The sequence below is a fragment of the Pinus tabuliformis genome, chromosome 8 (genome assembly GCF_031772625.1).
Source record: "Pinus tabuliformis cultivar Carrire ecotype Pingquan chromosome 8, CPIR1, whole genome shotgun sequence".
Taxonomy (NCBI): Eukaryota; Viridiplantae; Streptophyta; class Pinopsida; order Pinales; family Pinaceae; genus Pinus; species Pinus tabuliformis.
The window spans coordinates 1756608523-1756615517 of NC_142294.1; positions in this window are offsets into that span (position 1 = coordinate 1756608523).

A 6995-nucleotide genomic window follows, 5' to 3' on the forward strand; every position below is an offset into this window, starting at 1 on the left:
ATTGCCCTCCCCACCCGCGTTCGTTGTCGGTTGACACGGTGCAATATTGCCCTCCCCACCCGCTTTGGAAACATGCATACATGTCGGGTTGTTATTTGCTAGGTTGATGTTGGTTGACGCAACATATGTATGGATATTGTATCACGTTGTAATATAATTGTATCATGTTGTAATATAAAGCCTCTTCTTCCATGAGGATTTCCCTTTTGGAAAAAAAACTTTTTACTAATTGCATAAGACTAAGAATATGTATCATTATACCAAAGTGATATTTTTCCAGTGTTGAATATTGGATAGATTTTTATTGTATACTTGAATTATTGTAAAAGAAAAGTAAATATAAGTTTTGTTTGATGTTGTATAAAAGATTTGTGTAATCTTATATTTAATATTAGATAGGATTTTGTTGTGTATTTGTATTGTTATATAATCAAATATAAGTTTTCTTTGGTAACTTATAATTTTGTTATATGATTTATTATTTACTTTGATAAAAATGCAAGTTGATCGTATTTAGATGGTGTTTTTAATAGTTTTAGCTTAATTCAAGAGAAAAAGAAAAAAAATATAACTTAGAAAATAATTATATATAATAATTACAAATTAGAGGAAAATTATAAAATTAATTTTGAATATAACATTAAAATAAAATGAAAAAATATGTAACAATTTTTCAAATATTTAAATATTTATACACTAAAATGCCATAAAAATAAACTCTGATATTAATGTTCAAAAAAATATTATAAATTTATTTAGATCTTTAATTTTTAAATAATTAAAAATATAAATATAAATGATTTTTTTATATACCTAAAAAATCCATGAAAAAACTAATATTAAAAACTTAAATATAAATGATTTTTTTATATACCTAATTAAATCCATGAAAAAACTATTATCAATTCTTATATAGTTAGAATTTGGAAAAGGAAACATATCTCAAAAATATATTTATTGCTAAATTTCGATTACTTTCATTTTCATTTTGCATACTATCTCGACGACCTGTTTTCCCAACACAATCACAATTAAATTCCTTCCATGGATGGTTTTTAAATATTATATACAATCAAGCTCCTTTCATTAATAGTTTTTAAAAATTAGTCAGCCAATATTAAAATGGGGAATAGTCATCATTTGATTATTGTATTATTTCTTTCCTCATGCAATGTCCATGCAATATGTGACTCCTTTTATTTTATAATGAAAGTAGTTGGTTTTTTCTTATGTCTCCCTTTATTTTATTTTATAAAGAATGTAGTTGTTTTTTCTTTGGGTGAAAAAGAAATTGTCAACGCACTGTGATTTATGTTTCCCAACACAATCACAATTAAATTCCTTCAATGGATGGTTTTTAAATATTACATACAATCAAGCTCCTTTAATTAATAGTTTTTAAAAATTAGTCAGCTAATATTAAAATGAGGAATAGTCATCTTTTGATTATTGTATTATTTCTTTCCTCATGCAACGTCAATGACTATGTGACTCCTATGTCACTCCTTTTATTTTATAATGAAAGTAGTTGTTTTTCGTGTGTCCTTTTATTTTATAAGGAAAGTAGTTGTTTTTTCTTCGTGAAAAAAAATTGTCAATGCACTCTTATTTAGAGGTGAGTGAGGTTAAAATTTTAGTTTTAGGTGTTGGTATTTATGAAAATATTTAATGAAAATTTAAATTTTTTTTGTTTTTATTGCGATTTTTGGAAATATTTAGTTTTGAGTATAATTATTTGTATGGATAATCAAATATTACTTATTTTTATGGAGTAGTTTAACTTATAAGTGAAATAGTTTTTTCACTAGAATTTGATGATACAATTTCAAGTAAGAATGTGATTTTTTGTTATTTAAAATATATTTTTAAATGCATAAATTAATTCAACGCCCTGAAAAACCATTGGGGCACTCGACTTCTACAAATTAAATGACTTAAACTCAAGTTTTTAAAAATCTTTGGGCTATTCCCCGATGGAGATGATTAACTTGACAAGTACATCGGAGGCGAGTGGGCAAGTGGTACGTAGTCTAGCCTCATGTGAGCCAAATGGAGTGATCTGACACATGGAGATCAGTGTGGAGGTGGCTACCCCAAGTGGCGTTCGTTGAACCGAAACATCGAGAAGGAGGGCATTGTTTATTTAACCTGCAAATTCAAGGTCTTTCGTTGTATTTGGCTTCTTGGTATGGGAGATTAGTTGAACAGTTTTTTTGCAGCTGAGTGTGCACGGCCTCTTCACTTGTGCACATTCGTTGTTCTGGGTATCATTGTGTTGAAAGGAGTTGGATGGGGGCAGAATGTGCACTCTACAGGCCTTGTTCAAGTGACAGTGAGAGTGGTGTGGGATCCTAGAGACCGAGGTTGGGGATGCTTGCAAGTAAAACCTAGAATGGAGGGTACAGTTGATGAGATTTGCCTATAGGAGATAATGCTCTGTCCAAGGCGAACATGATGCATCTGTGTTAGAATTTTGGTAAGCGAGAAAAGTCCTACATGTTTTATTTCATCTTTGTTTTTAGTTTCTTATAAGTGTTGGGTTGCCCTTGCTAGCCTCCCCTATGGTGGGGATAATGTTTTGAAGTAGCAAGGTTATGTTTTGAAGCGCCAAGGTGACAAAATTGGGTTTCCCTTGTGTTTGGAAAGCCTGGTAGATGGTTCACTCTTAGAGAATTTAGGTAATTTGATTCAGAATTAGTGGGTAGCCGATTTTGTGCACATTGTATATGTTGGGTGGGTGTGTCCCCTCCCTTGGGCAGGCCTAGTGGGAAAAGTGGTTTTTTTGCTAGAAAACTTGAGAGCAAGTTTCACCTAGCAATCATGTTGAGATAGTGTGAGCATGTATGTCGTGGGGGTGGTCCTCGAGGGCAGTCAGGGGAACATGTCGAAAGGGAGGAAGCGTGAAATGATGATGGAACAGACCTGGAAGGCGAGGTGGCCCACATCCATGCTTAGTCACCAGGGCATGTGGTGCAACCTCCCATTTTGGCTTCAGTTGCAGAACAATTGAGAGATATCCATGCCAGTTTGGACATCATCCACCAGCAAATATATGATGATTGAAATGAACTCGTAGCTTACATCAATGATGTTGAGTACTCTCAGGGAAAAATTTTGGAGTGCCTCACTTCCATTCGCCACAGTCAATGCAAAACTAATGAGAGGTTGGATGATATTGAGGTGAGGTTGGCTTATATTGGTTTTCATGTTCACGAAGGGCACATCCCTCCTATGGTCCCCAAAAATGCTCAGGTGCCAAATCCCCCCCATGTAAAATGGTATCTGTTTGTTGTTTTTTGGTTATGTTTGACTTTTGGGTGATATGACTAGTATGCCTTTGGGGTTCTTATAAGAAATGGCTTTATCTTTTAAATTTTTGCATTGCTCTCCTGGCTAACAAATCTGATTGGAGTGAAGTCGGGAGAGCACAGGGCCTATGGTTTGGACATTGTAAATTTTTGAGGAATTAATGTAAGTACTTTGATTGACAAAAAAAAAAAAAGGAAATTAAATTGTGCAAACCTCTTTTTTGAATGCAAAACTTGAGAAGAGGTTAACGCTTCCAAAAAGTTAATGTCAACTCACAAGATTTGAACCTAGATGGGGTAGGATAACAACAATTCCACCCAATCTCCCAACCTAAACTTCATTGATTATGATTATATATATATATATATATATATATATATATATATATATATATATATATATATATATATATATATATATATATTTATTTATTTATTTATTTATTTTTATCTTTATATAATTTGTCCAAATCAAAATATTCACATAATATAATAATACATTACAACATATCTTCCATATTAAATTGGAAAAAGTTTATGAACACAGCGATTCGTACCTTATCGGTGCCCGGCCTCCGGAGGACACCTGCCTTATCGAGAGAGAAAGTCGGTTACCTGCCTACGCTTCGCTATCGAGAAAGTCGGTCACCCTGGTCGGTTAGAAAGAGAGGAACTTTAGTTGCTCGACCACCGGGAGAGGTAATGTAATACCTTAAACTATTTTTTAATAATTTGATATATGAAATTTTCAAAATAATTTTTTAATAACATAAATATTATCTTTATAACTATATTTAATTAAAAATTTAACAATATTTTTTATAATTAATAATTTATTTAAATTTAAATATTAATATTTTTATATTATAAATATATTTATGTAATAATTATATGAAAAAATATTTTACTAATAAAAATATCGGTGCATTATTAAAATCGGAATGTTTGTAAATTTGTTATTATTGAAACTAAGACATTATTAATTTTAATGATGTGATTCATCCCCAAAATATTCTTATTTACAATATAAATTACAAAAATCTAATATCTAATATTATTGAACTTATTTAATTATTTAAAAATTAGAAATTATTAAAATGAGAAAGCTTGTAAAAATGTTATTCTACATCGCACTTCTTTCAATTTAATATTAAATACAAAACACATCAATACTTCACTAAATCAATGAGTAAATACACTATTGGTATTTGGTAAATGGTAGGTGGTCTAACACAAACTTTATTGTTAGAGCCCACTGTTTTTAAAACAATGTAATGACCGTTGAAATGAATGTCCTCGAACTAAATGCTTATAAGACATTTCAGCAGGAGAAATTGGAAGGACTTTTCGGATTTTCAAAATGAACCTCCAACCGAATTTTTATATTTGTGGGTAGCTTTCTTCTTCAACTTCCACCTAAGTTTTATGTGGATGGTTGACAATGCCAATTTATTGTTTGGACACAACGCTATCTAGCAATATTTTTATGGCCTTTATTATAAGTAGGTTGACTAATTGAATAGTTAGATTCACTAACCCACAAACAAAAGTTGTGGCTGGTTGGATTTTATTTTAAAGTTTAACTTTTCTTTGCTTTAGGGTTGATAAGGATGTCGGTGGTTGGATTCTATTTTAAAGTTTAACTTTTCTTTGCTTTAGGGTTGATAAGGATGGGTTGATGTTGGGATTTAAATATCATGTTTTAGGGTTGATAAGGATGGGTTGATGTTGGGATTTAAATATCGTGTTGGTTGGACGTTGTTTTAAAAGGATGGGTTGATTTTGTGTTTAAATTATTAGGTGGGTTACTTATTATCTTAAAAAGTTTGTTTGGTGGCTGGTTTGTTAAAGAAAGTGAGGATAAATTTATTATTTGGATTTTTTTTAATTGGTATTTTTTATATTTATTTAAATAAGATTTATATAATATAATTTATTTAGTATAAAGAGAATAAAATATAATATTGAGTTAATTATATGTTTAAGTTATAATTTAAAGAAGTTAGTATGTTAATTAAGTGTTTTTGGAGTTATGGATTTTTTTGTTATTTTTTTTTAAGTTAAGGTAATTGGATCTTCGAGTTTATGTTTTTCAGGGTTTTATGTCTTAATTTCAATGTCTTGTTACAAGCATTTTGTGGATGAGTAGAGTAGATGTATTTTTTTAGAGGTCTTTATTATCGTTCTAGCTATTATATTTTTACAACATTTTTATCATTCTTTGAGTAAAGTAATTGGGTTTTAATTTATATTTGTGTTTATTTTATATGATATTGTTTTCATTCTTGACATAATCTGAATCAATAGTATCAAAACAATCTACTCTCAATTATTTTGCCATCAATGTCATGCATGAAGTCAACGTAGAAAAAAAATTGGCAAAAAGTCCCAAGCCATCCTTAGAAACACAAGTGACCTAACATGGCAAACAAAAAGAAAGATTGGTGGAGAAGGAGATCACATCAAGCAGCAAAGTTGGTGGAGCTAAGGTTTTGCGAGTGAAATTTTAGCACTTCACACATCTCTTGATTAGGTGAATCCAATCACGGAAAAGGTTGGTCCATAAATATTTGATGTGGATGACTTTTGAGGTAGTTGACATCTCTAGTAAATCATTGCCATAAGTATTGATATGATAGTCATTTAAGGTTTACTCAACCTCTTCAAGGATAAGGCATCGACACAATATAGTGTCCACTCCTCACCTATAAAAGAAGTCTCATATGAGGAGTCTTAAGGAGCTTGATGGTGGATGTGTCATCAGACATCATGGGAGAGTTTTTGACCAAATTTTTAGGCACGGAGGTAGGTTAAATTGCATTTTACCATGGGTCATTTGACGAAATTAAGAAGAGGTGCTTTGGGAAATTATCATTCACTAATGGGTTTTTGGTGTTAAATTATCGATTGTGATAAATTCAACGGGGACAAGTGCCTTCTTTGTAATACCCCAATCCTTAATCCTGCACAAACATTATAATTAATTATGTTAATGACATGTGGGAGAATGTAAATGTGAAAAGGTTAAAAGAAATGGAACAATTGTCATTGTATTTTAAATGTAACATGCCAACAAACTGCTAAAGAGGTGGAGCCTAATACAAACCATGAGAAACTAGAAGAGAAAGAAGCCAGCAAGGGGGATATGGTTGCAAACCTAACCATGGAAATAGTCCTTGTCAATAAATTATTTAGAATATATATAATATCCAAGATTGTCAATTTCCCCCAAAAAAACAATCAATGGGGGAGGAGGTGGTAGTTGAGTTACAACTCCGATAATTATTAAGGAATTTGGGATTTGTATCAACTAGCTCATCTAAGATATGGGCAGAGTGCATCTAGAGAATTCTAGGGGCCTAACCAAAAGCTTATGTTCTAACTAGAAATTACATGATCTTACATGAAATTGAAGGGGAGGAAAAAACCCATGAGGAATTGGGAGACAAGCAACCCTAATCTTTAGATCATCTGCAATTGGAAAGCAAAGGAAACTCTCATGTGGAAGGAAAGCAAGAAACAATTACCCACAAAATCAAGTGTCAGGGAAGAGATCAGTATGTCCTAAATTGACTAGGAAAACTAAATGTAAGTGTCCCAAAACCGAAGTTACTATGTAAAGTTGTGTTTTAGGTGCTTACCGAAGAGGGAATCAAAGCATTGAGAGAGGAGGCCACCAAAAAACTG